We start from the raw sequence: 15,658 nt of genomic DNA on the forward strand, positions 1-15,658 counted from the left end.
AGTGAATTTGATTGAGTGATTATGGATCAATGCGGGTTATTATCATTGATTATGGATTAGATGATGATTGTCTGATGAATGATTCTGAATGATTGTTGTTCATGATAGCATGACGGCAGATTAGGGTTCCTGTTATTTTTTTTTTGCGAAACTGATAAGATCGTAAATGAATTGACGTAACTGATTAATATTGACGTAATAAAATTATTAACGAAACAGAACCTTTGGCGAAACAGATTATGTTTCGCCAAGACTCAGTCGACGAAATAGAATTTATGATTCGCCGAAAGACAGTTGACGAAACAGAATCAGTTCCGCCAACCTGTTTCGCCGACCTTGTGATTCGCCAAAGCTGTATTTCGCCAAATTGTTTAACTGTGAACAGTAGACTGATGTAACATTTTAAATGCTAACTGGAATGGTTAACTGCTGATAACTATTATGCATAACTTATATGAACTCGCATACGTGCAACGTGATACTTATGTGAACATACTTATGTGCCAACTTCGTGAATACAAACTGATTGTGTATACGTGCATACCATAGGACGTGATTGATTTACTTTGAGCACATACTTAGCATACCGAGCAAACCCAAGGTGAGTTCACACTTTTACTAAGGCATGGGATTCCCGGGTTGTGGGAATGGGATAAAGGATTGATGATGACTAAAAACGTACTCATACTATGCTTTCCTAGACTATCTACCATGGTCCTCGGATGTCAGGACACTTCCGTATAACCTACGTGGACTTATGCCAATTATTGCCTCGGATGTCAGGCACGCACGTAAAACCTACGTGTACGCATTGCTTACTTCTATCCTCGGTTCGAAGGATACGTGCGCGATGTGACAACTCGAGTTCCTGACTTTCACTTTCGCATTAAATGCGCGTTGACTTTGACTGTTTAGTTGTTTGGATTATGGACTTGTAATTGTACACGTTGTGTTTTGATGAAATGAATTGTCGTGTTGCACATATGTGATTACTTGCTGTGGTATTAAAGTTATTATTAGAATATTATTAAAACACTTAGTTTAGATCGAAACATGTTATGCCAATCGAAGGACCCCGAAAGATATCCTTCGATTCGAAGGATCAACTGCCGGTTCGAAGGATCTCGAAACATATCCTTCGAACCAAGACCATATCCTTCGACTGGAACCCAGATCCTTCGGCCCAGTCTTTCAGATGGGCTTGGCCCATTTCTGTAATACGTATAAATACGTATCAGCATGTATCGGCTGTCATTTTCTATCATATTCCCAACCCTAGAGCTCTCCAAACTGTGACGGCAAGCTAGTAACCACAGGAGACCCTTGCGACCAAACCCTCATTTCGGTTAGTAAAATCTATTTGATTCGATCGTTCGTTTATATGCGTATGTGTTCACGTGTAGTGTGTTCTTGATTGTTGATGTAACCTGAACTGATACATGCCTGAATATTATGATTTTGAATACGATTGAATATCGATATAGATTTCACATAGGGTTTGATGATGTGTTAATGTGCGTTAACCGGTTTCGTGATACGTTTAAACTAGGTTCATGCTAGACAATGATTTCTGGATGATTGCGTTATGATTAGATGTGCTAAATGATTCTGATGTTTTGGTAATGATGATGACGGCTGTACAGATGATTAGGGTTGCTGTTCCTGTGAAAACGTAACTGATTGTGAAAACGTAACTGTTGATTGATCGAAAGATGCTTGTAGTCGAAACATAGCATTGACCGAAGGATAGATATGACCGAAACATAATTAAGTTGACCGAAAGATACCTTAGGTCGAAAGATGACTGATGGTACGAAACATACCAACTAGTCCGAAAGATAACTGTGAAAACTTGTAAGTGTCGAAAGATCACTGATGTGTCGAAAGTTAACAGTGGATCGAAGGATAGTAGCAATTATAAACATCCTTCGAAGGATGGAATGTATACATGAACTATTTGACATGCCATGCTTGATGATGAATGTTTACATTTGTAATTGTGTGCACTAGCTGATGAGTAACTAGGAAATGGTACGTGTTGCGCCGATGTACAAACTGACTGTTACGTGAACATTATATTGCATGCGAATCATTGTGAACATGAACTGATTTGTTATACGTGCGTACAGTAGGACGTGATTAATTACTAGTGAGCGCATAACTTAGCATACCGAGCAAACCAAGGTGAGTTCACACAGCCAAGGCATGGGTTCCCAGGGTGGGAATGGGTTGGATGATTAATTGTGCATACTTTGATACTGTAACGAACGATTAAACTGTTGATGCTTACGAACTACTCAACTGCCTTCGCACCCACCCTGGTCGGTAAAGACTATGGTCGCGAACGAACTGATAAATTGCCTTCGCACACACCCTGGTCGGTAAAGACTATGGTCGCGAACTAACAGGAAAACGTGGAACACCACCACAGGAAAACGTGGAACACCACCACAGGAAAACGTGGAACCCCACCACAGGAAAACGTGGAACACCACCACAGGAAAACGTGGAACCCCACCACAGGAAAACGTGGAACACCACCACAGGAAAACGTGGAACCCACCACAGTAAAATATACAAACGGCCCAGTAGAGCCACCTATTACAAATGAACTTACTATTACGCATTCTCTTTATGTGAACTCGCTCAACTAGTTTGTTGATCATTCTGTTGCATGCCTTGCAGATCGCTAGGTACTTGGAGCTTGCACTGGAGATGCGGGTCGTTGTGGACAAGGATCGTGGCTCTTCCGCTTTACTATTGTGATACTTAAAACTATTGATACTGGTTTATTTACTATGCTTCCGCAACACTTTTGAAACGATTTAATGTTTGAACACCTTTTGTATTGAATGGATGGTTTTCATTTACTTTATTTAATATTAAATGCATGTTCAATATGATTGGTGGCTTGATCCTGGTCAGTCACGCTCCCAAGCGGTGATACTCCGCAGGTGGATTTTGGGGGTGTGACAGATTGGTATCAGAGCCATTGGTTATAGAGAACTTGGTTTTAATATGGGAAAACGTTTTTATTAAAACCAGACTATAACCAGAACAGTGCTCTCAACGATCCACAACGACGCTTCGCTCCACGTGCAAGACTCGACATCCTAGGTAATAAGGTTTATGTTTATTGCCTACATGCTAGAATTGCATAGAACTTTGCTCGTAGTATGCTTACATTACTTTGCTCACAACTTGTCATTGCATGAGAATACTTATGTGCTTACACTTTTCTGTCATCGCCCTACTCGCGAACCATTCTCACTTACGTTACATTTGCCATAAAGGTCATGGCCGAATATATCAACATGACACAAGCCCAGTTGACGGCTCTCATTAACGAACGAATTGCTGCGGCACTTGCAGCCATACAAGCGGGAGGTCAACACGCTCAGTCCCCTGTTTACACCTTCAAAAATCTCAAGGATTGCCAGCTTTGTACCTTCAGCGGAACTGAGGGGGTTGAAGGCCTCCTCCATTGGTTCGAGAGACTCGAAACTGACTTCGAGGTGCATGATTGCCCTGAGTCACGTAGGGTAAAGTTTGCTGCTGGAGCACTCGAAGGTGCTGCATTTACCTGGTGGAAAGCACAGGTTCAGATGTTAGGGCTGGCAGCTGCTAATGCCACCCCCTGGAACGAGTTCAAGGAACTGATTAAGGAAGAGTTTTGTAGTCGTGAAGACATCCACAAACTAGAGGTAGAGTTCCTCAACCTACAGATGGTGGGGTCTGAAATTGAAGCTTATACGAGGAGATCGAATGAATTAGCCACATTTTGTCCTACTATGGTAGACCCTCCCACCAAACGCATCGAACTGTATCTCAAGGGTCTGGTGCCCGAAATTCAGAATCATATGACCACAGCTAACCTTGGCACTATCCAGCAAGCCACTCGATTGGCTCATCGTCTCACAGACCAGGCTGTAGAACAGAACAAACTACCGAAACGAGCTAAGACTGATACTGCATGTGCTTCTAGAGATAACAAACGCAAGTGGGATGAAAACCTGAGCACGGGATTAATTTTGGTCCAACCTCTGACGCAGCAGCAAGAGATAGATGACTACCAGAGCCCCAAACAGCAGTTTTCTAGTAGTCATGGGCAGAAAAGATATCGAGGAATTCACCCATGGTGCAACAAATGTAACAGACACCACGGTGGCCAGTGCAACAGGGGTCGTTGCCAGCGGTGTCTCAAGATTGGTCATGAAGCAAAGGATTGTCGAAACTCACGTCCTGTAACCCAAGAACAACAACGACTGCCTCAACCTTCACAGAACCAGCAACTGCAACTACCAGCTCCACAGAGCACACAGCAGCAGCCACAGCGTGGAAACGGGGGATGTTTCCAGTGTAGGGCTGAAGGTCATTTTAAACGCGATTGCCCTCAATTAAACCAGGATCAGACTCAAAACCACGACCATGGAAACAGGGATGACAACGGGGAAAGTGTTGGGGGAAGCAATGGAAACCATGACGCCGAGGCAGCGTGTACATGATTGGTCAGGGAGACGCAATGAACGATATTTGAACTTATAACTTCTTTTTGGGTTTTTCATTATTATGTTTCCGCTATTCGAACAAAGTTTGGTTTGAACATCAAATGTCTTGGGTTTTATGAATTATTTTAACTACTATATTTTATGTTTGATGTGATGGATGGGTTGATATTATTGAACACACCTGCCGTATTTACGGACTTTACGAACAGGGTGCGCAAACCTTATCTTGACAAGTTCGTTATTGTCTTTATCGACGACATTCTGATCTACTCCAAGAGTCAGGAGGAGCACGAGCAACACTTACGTCTTATCTTGGAACTTATTCGAAAGGAGCAACTGTACGCAAAGTTTTCAAAATGCGACTTCTGGCTTCGTGAAGTCCACTTCTTAGGCCACGTAGTGAACAAGGATGGGATACATGTCGATCCATCCAAGGTAGATTCGATCAGAAACTGGCCTGCACCGCGTACACCGACAGAAATACGTCAATTCTTGGGTCTGGCAGGTTACTACAGACGGTTTATTAGGGACTTTTCAAAGATCACGCAACCACTTACGCTACTGACACAGAAGGGTGTTACCTATCGCTGGGGAGAGCCCCAGGAGACTGCTTTTCAGCACCTAAAGGATAGACTTTGCAGTGCACCTATCCTCTCATTGCCAGAGGGCACAGACGACTTCGTGGTTTATTGTGATGCATCCATTCGGGGACTGGGATGTGTGTTAATGCAGCGCGACAAGGTTATCGCTTACGCCTCTCGTCAACTCAAGGTTCACGAGCGCAACTACACGACGCACGATTTAGAGCTGGGAGCTGTTGTTTTCGCGCTTAAGATATGGCGACACTACCTGTACGGTACCAGGTGCACGATTTACACCGATCACAGGAGTCTCGAGCATATCCTTAAGCAGAAGGATTTGAATATGCGTCAACGACGATGGGTCGAGTTACTTAACGATTACGAATGCGCTATCAAGTATCATCCAGGCAAAGCCAATGTTGTGGCGGATGCCCTTAGTCGAAAGGACACTTTACCACGGCGCGTGCGAGCGCTACAGCTTACGATTCAGTCTAGCCTTCCTGCTCAGATACGAGCTGCTCAGACAGAAGCCCTGAAGCCCGAAAACGTCAAGGCTGAAGCCTTACGCGGCTCACGACAACAAATGGAACAAAAGGCGGACGGCGCCTACTATGTCACGGGCCGGAGTTGGGTCCCTTTCTATGGCGGTTTACGCGAACTCGTAATAGACGAAGCACACAAGTCTCGTTACTCGGTACATCCAGGGTCGGATAAAATGTACCACGACATCAGCACTGCATATTGGTGGCCTAGTATGAAGGCCCACATTGCTACGTACGTTGGAAAATGCTTGACCTGTGCGAGAGTCAGGGTCAAATATCAGAAACCAGCTGGCCTACCTCAACAGTCTACGATACCACAGTGGAAATGGGAAGAAATTTCCATGGACTTTGTTACAGGCCTACCGAGATCTCAGCGTGGGAACGACACAATATGGGTGATCGTGGATCGACTCACCAAGTCTGCACACTTCTTAGCTATTAAGGAAACGGATAAGTTCTCCACTCTCGCAGATATCTACCTCAAGGAAGTTGTTTCGAGGCACGGGGTGCCCATTTCTATTATTTCGGATCGCGATGCACGATTCACGACAGAGCTTTGGCAAGCGATGCACAAATCCTTCGGCTCAGAATTAGACATGAGCACAGTATATCACCCTCAGACGGATGGGCAGTCTGAGCGAACTATTCAAACTCTAGAAGACACGCTTCGAGCGTATGTTATCGATTTCGGCAACGGCTGGGAAAAGCACCTCCCTTTGGTGGAGTTCTCGTACAATAATAGTTATCACACCAGCATTCAAGCCGCTCCATTCGAGGCATTGTACGGGCGTAAATGCCAGTCACCTCTCTGTTGGGCAGAGGTGGGGGATAGTCAAATCACGGGTCCAGAGATTGTAGTGGACGCCACAGAAAAGATTTCACAGATACAACAACGCATGGCGGCAGCACGCGACCGTCTGAAAGCCTACGCGGACCAGCGTAGAAAGCCATTGGAAATTTCGGGTCGGGGACCGGGTTTTACTAAAAGTTTCACCCTGGAAGGGTGTAGTACGTTTTGGCAAACGGGGCAAACTAAATTCACGGTATGTCGGACCATTCTAGATCATAGAACGAATAGGCAGGGTAGCCTATAGATTGAATCTACCAACTGAACTCGGGGCAGTTCACAATGTCTTTCATGTATCGAACTTACAGAAGTGCCTATCAGATGAAAACCTTATCTTACCTTGTAAGGAACCCACTATCGACGAGCGGTTACAGTTCGTCAAGGAACCAGTAGAAATCACGGACCGGGATGTGAAGGTCCTCAAAAACAAGAGAATCCCTCTTGTTCGAGTTCGTTGGAACTCCAAACGTGGCCCAGTGTACACCTGGGAACGCGAAGATAGGATGACAGAAAAGTACCCCCAGTTATTCGGAACCAATGCAACCACTACTGAGGCTGAAGCTACTACTACTGAATTTCGGGACGAAATTCCAAATCAACGGGGGGATGATGTGACACCCCAGGAAAACCAGTAAACGATACAGCTTACCTAGCTTCCTCAGTGAGTGCATACCAAATTTCGGGACGAAATTTCCAATTAGTTGGGGATAATGTGACAACTCGAGTTCCTGACTTTCACTTTCGCATTAAATGCGCGTTGACTTTGACTGTTTAGTTGTTTGGATTATGGACTTGTAATTGTACACGTTGTGTTTTGATGAAATGAATTGTCGTGTTGCACATATGTGATTACTTGCTGTGGTATTAAAGTTATTATTAGAATATTATTAAAACACTTAGTTTAGATCGAAACATGTTATGCCAATCGAAGGACCCCGAAAGATATCCTTCGATTCGAAGGATCAACTGCCGGTTCGAAGGATCTCGAAACATATCCTTCGAACCAAGACCATATCCTTCGACTGGAACCCAGATCCTTCGGCCCAGTCTTTCAGATGGGCTTGGCCCATTTCTGTAATACGTATAAATACGTATCAGCATGTATCGGCTGTCATTTTCTATCATATTCCCAACCCTAGAGCTCTCCAAACTGTGACGGCAAGCTAGTAACCACAGGAGACCCTTGCGACCAAACCCTCATTTCGGTTAGTAAAATCTATTTGATTCGATCGTTCGTTTATATGCGTATGTGTTCACGTGTAGTGTGTTCTTGATTGTTGATGTAACCTGAACTGATACATGCCTGAATATTATGATTTTGAATACGATTGAATATCGATATAGATTTCACATAGGGTTTGATGATGTGTTAATGTGCGTTAACCGGTTTCGTGATACGTTTAAACTAGGTTCATGCTAGACAATGATTTCTGGATGATTGCGTTATGATTAGATGTGCTAAATGATTCTGATGTTTTGGTAATGATGATGACGGCTGTACAGATGATTAGGGTTGCTGTTCCTGTGAAAACGTAACTGATTGTGAAAACGTAACTGTTGATTGATCGAAAGATGCTTGTAGTCGAAACATAGCATTGACCGAAGGATAGATATGACCGAAACATAATTAAGTTGACCGAAAGATACCTTAGGTCGAAAGATGACTGATGGTACGAAACATACCAACTAGTCCGAAAGATAACTGTGAAAACTTGTAAGTGTCGAAAGATCACTGATGTGTCGAAAGTTAACAGTGGATCGAAGGATAGTAGCAATTATAAACATCCTTCGAAGGATGGAATGTATACATGAACTATTTGACATGCCATGCTTGATGATGAATGTTTACATTTGTAATTGTGTGCACTAGCTGATGAGTAACTAGGAAATGGTACGTGTTGCGCCGATGTACAAACTGACTGTTACGTGAACATTATATTGCATGCGAATCATTGTGAACATGAACTGATTTGTTATACGTGCGTACAGTAGGACGTGATTAATTACTAGTGAGCGCATAACTTAGCATACCGAGCAAACCAAGGTGAGTTCACACAGCCAAGGCATGGGTTCCCAGGGTGGGAATGGGTTGGATGATTAATTGTGCATACTTTGATACTGTAACGAACGATTAAACTGTTGATGCTTACGAACTACTCAACTGCCTTCGCACCCACCCTGGTCGGTAAAGACTATGGTCGCGAACGAACTGATAAATTGCCTTCGCACACACCCTGGTCGGTAAAGACTATGGTCGCGAACTAACAGGAAAACGTGGAACACCACCACAGGAAAACGTGGAACACCACCACAGGAAAACGTGGAACCCCACCACAGGAAAACGTGGAACACCACCACAGGAAAACGTGGAACCCCACCACAGGAAAACGTGGAACACCACCACAGGAAAACGTGGAACCCACCACAGTAAAATATACAAACGGCCCAGTAGAGCCACCTATTACAAATGAACTTACTATTACGCATTCTCTTTATGTGAACTCGCTCAACTAGTTTGTTGATCATTCTGTTGCATGCCTTGCAGATCGCTAGGTACTTGGAGCTTGCACTGGAGATGCGGGTCGTTGTGGACAAGGATCGTGGCTCTTCCGCTTTACTATTGTGATACTTAAAACTATTGATACTGGTTTATTTACTATGCTTCCGCAACACTTTTGAAACGATTTAATGTTTGAACACCTTTTGTATTGAATGGATGGTTTTCATTTACTTTATTTAATATTAAATGCATGTTCAATATGATTGGTGGCTTGATCCTGGTCAGTCACGCTCCCAAGCGGTGATACTCCGCAGGTGGATTTTGGGGGTGTGACACGCGAAACCCGCGTACACACCCGCGTCTCCTATCCTCGGTTCTGAAGGATACGTACGTAAAACCTACGTACACCCCATACGCGCTACTGTTCTCGGATGTGAAGAACAGGGATAGTACGGATAGTCTATTGGTTCACTAACATGGGAAGCCCCCGCTAATAGAACTTGCTATCGGCCCAGTAGAATCACCTGACATATATACTGTTATACATTTACTTACTGTGAACTCGCTCAACCATTTTGTTGATTCTTCTGCTACATACCTTGCAGGACCTTAGGTACATTTGGAGCTTGCACTGGAGGAGCGGGTCGTTGTGGGCAATGGATCGTGAATACTATGTTTAACGTTTCGAATATTTGAACTTATGATTTACCTTGGGTTTACATTAATATGCTTCCGCTATTGATACTATGTTTGGTTTAGAACATCAATTATATTGAATGGGGTTTTAACGAATTATCTTATTTATTTAAATTATGCTATGTTCAATATGATTGATGGCTTGATCCTGGTCAGTCACGCCTCCAAGCGGTGGTACTCCGCGTGTGGATTTTGGGGGTGTGACAAATTTCATGGACTGTCGTCCAAGCACGTTTAGTGGCACCGAAGGAGCAGTTGGACTCCTCCATTGGTTTGAAAAGCTCGAGTCCATATTTGAAATGTGTGAATGCCCTGAGGCTCGCAGGGTGAAGTACGCCACTGGTACTCTAGAAGGAATTGCGCTGACTTGGTGGAATGCGCAAGTTCAGATATTAGGGCTGGCAGCTGCTAACGCCACCCCTTGGAATGATTTCAAGGAGCTCATCAAACGAGAATACTGCGCACGTGATGACATCCACAAGTTGGAAGTGGAGCTCTTTCATCTGAAAATAACAGGGTCGGAAATTGAAGCTTATACGAAATGGTCAAACGAGCTGGCCATCTTGTGTCCAACTATGGTGGACCCTCCAATCAAGCGCATTGAGTTGTATCTCAAGGGGTTAGCACCAGAAATTCAGAGCCATGTGACATCGGCTAACCTTAATAATATCCAGGATATTCAGCGTCTTGCTCATCGCCTCACGGATCAGGCAGTGGAACAGAACAGGCTGCCTAAATGTATCAGCGCTACTGCTACCGTTACCACTTCTGCTACTCCTGCTACTCCCAGTGACACAGCAAGCGAAAATGGGAGGGGGATTCCAGCAAGGGTTCAGCTTCGGTTCAGTCTCAGGTTCAACAGCGAAAGACTGACAACTACCAGAGTCCTGGTCAGCAATCTTCGGGCAATCAGGGAAGGGGTGTGTATCGAGGAAATCACCCAAGGTGCAACAATTGTAACAGACACCACAGTGGCCAGTGCAACAAGGGTCGTTATCAGGGGTGTCTCAAGATGGGTCATGAGGCCAAGGATTGTAGGAGCCCACGGCCTGTAACTCAGAACCAGCAGCAACAGACGCCGCAGAATTAGCAACAGGGCAACAAGGGATGTTTTCAGTGTGGTGCTGAAGGTCACTTCAAAAGACACTGCCCTCAGTTAAACCGAAACCATAACAACAACAACAATAATAACCAAGGCAACGGAAACAACAACGGTGGAAACAACAATGGCAACGAAGCTAGGGGACGTGCATTTGTGCTGGGGCAGGGAGAAGCAAGGAATGATCCCAACGTAGTTATGGGTAAGTTTCTTCTCAACGACTTTTATGTTACTGTTTTGTTTGATTCAGGTGCGGATACCAGTTATATATCTTTGAAAGTTAGTCAAATGCTCAAACGTACCCCCCACACTTCTGATCACTAAGCATGTCGTAGAGTTAGCTAACGGTAAAAGTCTAGAGGCCACACACATAGTTCAGGGTTGTAATCTTATCCTCGCTGGTCAGACTTTCTCTATCGATTTAATTCCCATAGCTCTGGGTAGTTTCGATATCGTCATTGGAATGGACTGGTTATCCCAACAGCACGCAGAGATCTTGTGCAAAGAGAAGATTGTTCGTATCCCTCGTTCCGGTCGGGAACCTCTCGTAGTTCAAGGCGACAAGAGTGGTGCTGTGGTAGGCACCGTCTCCTTTCTAAAGGCCCAGAAGTGTTTACAAAAGGGTCACACTGCCATTTTGGCACTTGTTACGGACGCATCAACGAAAGAGAAGAGATTAGAGGATATCCCAGTTGTACACGACTTTCCTCAGGTGTTTCCTGAAGACTTACCTGGTCTACCGCCTCACCGCCAGGTTGAATTCCATATTGAACTAGCTCCACGAGCAGCACCCATAGCTCGTGCACCGTATCGCTTAGCTCCATCAAAATTGGAAGAACTATCTGCACAGCTACAAGAACTCTTGGATAAGGGTTTCATCCGACCTAGCTCTTCGCCTTGGGGAGCTCCAGTATTATTCGTGAAAAAGGAAGGACGGTACCTTCAGGATGTGCATTGATTACCGCAAACTGAACAAGGTGACAGTGAAGAATCGCTATCCTCTTCCACGTATTGATGACTTGTTCGACCAGTTGCAAGGGTCGAGCTACTACTCCAAGATTGATCTAAGGTTAGGTTACCATCAGCTGAGAGTCCGGGATGAGGACGTCTCTAAAACAGCATTCAGAACTCGCTACGGCCACTACGAGTTCCTAGTCATGCCATTCGGGCTAACGAACGCGCCTGCAGTCTTTATGGATCTTATGAACAGGGTGTGCAAACCCTACCTAGACAAGTTTGTCATTGTCTTCATCGACGACATCCTGATCTATTCCAAGAGTCAGGAGGAACACGAGCAACATTTACGACTTATTTTGAAGCTCCTTCGATCAGAACAGCTGTACGCCAAGTTTTCGAAATGTGATTTCTGGCTTCGTGAAGTCCATTTTCTAGGACATGTGGTAAACAAGGATGGGATCCATGTTGATCCATCCAAGGTAGATTCAATCAGGAACTGGCCTACACCGCGTACACCAACGGAAATACGCCAATTCTTGGGTTTGGCAAGTTACTACAGGAGGTTTATCAAATATTTCTCAAAGATTGCACAGCCGCTTACACTACTGACACAGAAGAATGTCACCTACCGTTGGGGCAATACTCAGGAGATTGCTTTTCAGCACCTAAAGGATAGGCTCTGCAGCGCACCTATTCTTTCATTGCCAGAGGGCACAGACGATTTCGTGGTTTATTGCGACGCATCCATCCAGGATCTTGGATGTGTGTTAATGCAGCGCGACAAGGTTATTGCATATGCTTCGCGTCAACTCAAGGTTCATGAACGGAACTACACTACGCACGATTTAGAGCTGGGAGCTGTTGTTTTCGCGCTCAAGATATGGCGACACTACCTGTACGGTACCAAGTGCACTATCTACACCGATCACAGGAGTCTCGAGCATATCTTCAAGCAGAAGGAATTGAACATGCGTCAACGTCGATGGGTTGAGCTACTAAATGATTACGAATGTGCCATCAAGTACCATCCGGGCAAAACCAATGTTGTGGCTGACGCCCTCAGTCGAAAGGATACTACGCCTAGGCGCGTACGAGCGCTACAACTTACTATCCAGTCTAGTCTTCCTTCCAAGATACGAGATGCTCAGGTAGAAGCATTGAAACCAGAAAACGTCAGGGCTGAAGCCCTACGCGGCTCAAGACAACAGTTAGAACAAAGGGAAGACCGCGCCTGCTACGTAACAGGGCGCATTTGGGTCCCATTATATGGCGGTTTACGAGAACTTGTGATGGATGAAACACATAAGTCTCGCTACTCGGTACATCCAGGTTCGGATAAAATGTACCACGATACCAGAACTACGTATTGGTGGCCTAGTATGAAGGCCCACATTGCAACTTACGTCGACAAATGTTTGACTTGTGTGAGAGTCAAAGCGGAATATCAGAAACGATCAGGCCTACTTCAGCAACCCAAGATACCACAATGGAAATGGGAGGAAATTTCCATGGATTTTGTTACTGGCCTACCTAGATCCCAGTGTGGGAATGATACTATTTGGGTGATCGTGGATCGACTCACAAAGTCTGCACACTTCCTGGCTATTAAGGAAACGGATAAGTTCTCCACTCTAGCAGACGTATATCTTAAGGAAGCTGTCTCAAGGCAAGGAGTGCCGACCTCTATTATCTCTAATCGAGATGCATGATTTACTTCAGAACTATGGCAAGCAATGCACAAAGCTTTTGGCTCTCTATTAGACATGAGCACAGCTTACCACCCTCAGACGGATGGGCAGTCTGAGCGCACTATCCAAACTCTAGAAGACATGCTTCGGGCGTGTGTTATCAATTTCGGCAACAGCTGGGAAAAGCATCTCCTGTTAGTGGAGTTTTCGTACAATAACAGTGACCACACCAGCATTCAAGCCGCTCCATTCGAGGCATTGTACGGACGTAAATGCCGGTCACCTCTCTGTTGGGCAGAGGTGGGGGATAGTCAAATCACAGGTCCAGAAATGGTAGTTGATGCTACCGAACGGATTGCACAGATACGGCAACGCATGGCGGCGGCTCGTGACCGTCAGAAAAGTTACGCTGATAAGCGCAGGAAACCACTCGAGTTCCAAGTTGGGGATTGAGTGCTACTCAAAGTCTCACCCTGGAAGGGTGTGGTTCGTTTTGGCAAACGGGCTAAACTGAATCCGCGGTATGTCGGACCGTTCGAAATCATAGAAAGAATAGGCAAAGTGGCCTACAAGCTAAACCTGCCAGCAGAACTCGGTGCAGTTCACAACGTCTTTCACGTGTCGAATATGAAGAAGTGTCTGTCAGATGAGACCCTCATAGTTCCTTTGAAGGAGCTCACTATCGACGAACAGTTGCGATTCGTCGAGGAACCTGTTGAAATCACGGACCGGGATGTCAAGGTCCTCAAGCACACTAGAGTACCTCTTGTTCGAGTTCGTTGGAACTCCCGTCGTGGCCCAGAGTTCACCTGGGAACGCGAAGATCTGATGAAACAAAAGTATCCTCAATTGTTCGCGAACAGTACAACCACTGCTGAGGCTGAAGCTACTGCGGAATTTCGGGACGAAATTCCAGATCAACGAGGGGAGGATGTGACACCCCAGGAAAACCAGGAAAACCATGCAACTTAACTAGTTGCCTCAGTGAGTACGTACCAAATTTCGGGACGAAATTTCTTTCAACTTGGGGATAATGTGACAACTCGTATTTCAGAACCTATCTTTGTGTTTACTGTGACGTGTATGAACTCTATGTGATCAATCGATATGTTGATGTTAACTAATGGATGCTACATGTTATGTGAATGTATGTATGTATGTATAATAAATTTGGTCACACAACGACTTCTAATCGCACAAGCCTTTAGGGCCGCACACCTTGTCCCTCGCCACACACTATTCTCGGCCCACTATGCTTGACTCGAGACCAAGGGCAACCCGTAATGGGTCCGGCCCATTCTTTTATTTGAGCACAACATAACATTAGGGGGATGAGGTGTAATCCTCATAATGCAGAAAAACACACACGCCTAACCCTAGCTCCCTCCTCTCCTCTCTCCTGTTCGACGGCAATCATCACAACCGAAGCACCATCTCGATTTGTTTAGTTATTCGGTTTTAAGGTTAGTGCTCTTTTGATTGTTGTTATGCTTTTGATGTTGTTTGTTGTTATATGACAACTAGGGTTTCATGCTAGTGATGTTTATTAATGAGCTTATGTTTTGAAATCGGATCATGTGTTTAGATGAATAGATGGTTTACAAGCAGCCTTGGTTTGGGTATTGCATGATGTTCGTGTGGCTAGGTTCGATGCCATAATCGATAATTGTATGTTGCGTGATGATTGGTTTTGTGATCAATTGATGATTGTTTGATCTAGCTCAATGATTTCAGGATTAATTGATTGGCCGTGATGTAGGGATTACATGCTAGCCGTTGAATTTGTTAATCAGATGATTCGATTGAATGTGTAACGGTTGTTCATGATTAGAGAAATATTTAGGGTGCATGATTGTTGAATAATTGTGACTTGACCTGATTTGTGAAACCGCCAAAGTTGTTTGCTGATATTACGGAGTCAATGAGCTGCAAAGTAGGAAACTGTTACACGTTCATAGTCTCGACAAGGGATTGCGAGTCGAGACCCCACTGTCTCGACTCGAGACCACAACACCCACACACAAACAGCACAACTCGAGACCACTGATGCGGGCCTTGTTGCGACTCGAGACCTGACCCGAGAACATCCAGTCTCGAGTGATAAATGCATAAGTCGAGATCTCCTTTAGTTGCGACTCGAGATCGTTGAGGCTATAACACGAGATCACTGTCTCGACTCGAGATCTCTAGTCTCGACTCGAGACCATATACACGTGCACACTGTTGGACTTGCACACTGT

Source organism: Helianthus annuus, chromosome 11 (assembly GCF_002127325.2).
Source record: "Helianthus annuus cultivar XRQ/B chromosome 11, HanXRQr2.0-SUNRISE, whole genome shotgun sequence".
NCBI lineage: Eukaryota > Viridiplantae > Streptophyta > Magnoliopsida > Asterales > Asteraceae > Helianthus > Helianthus annuus.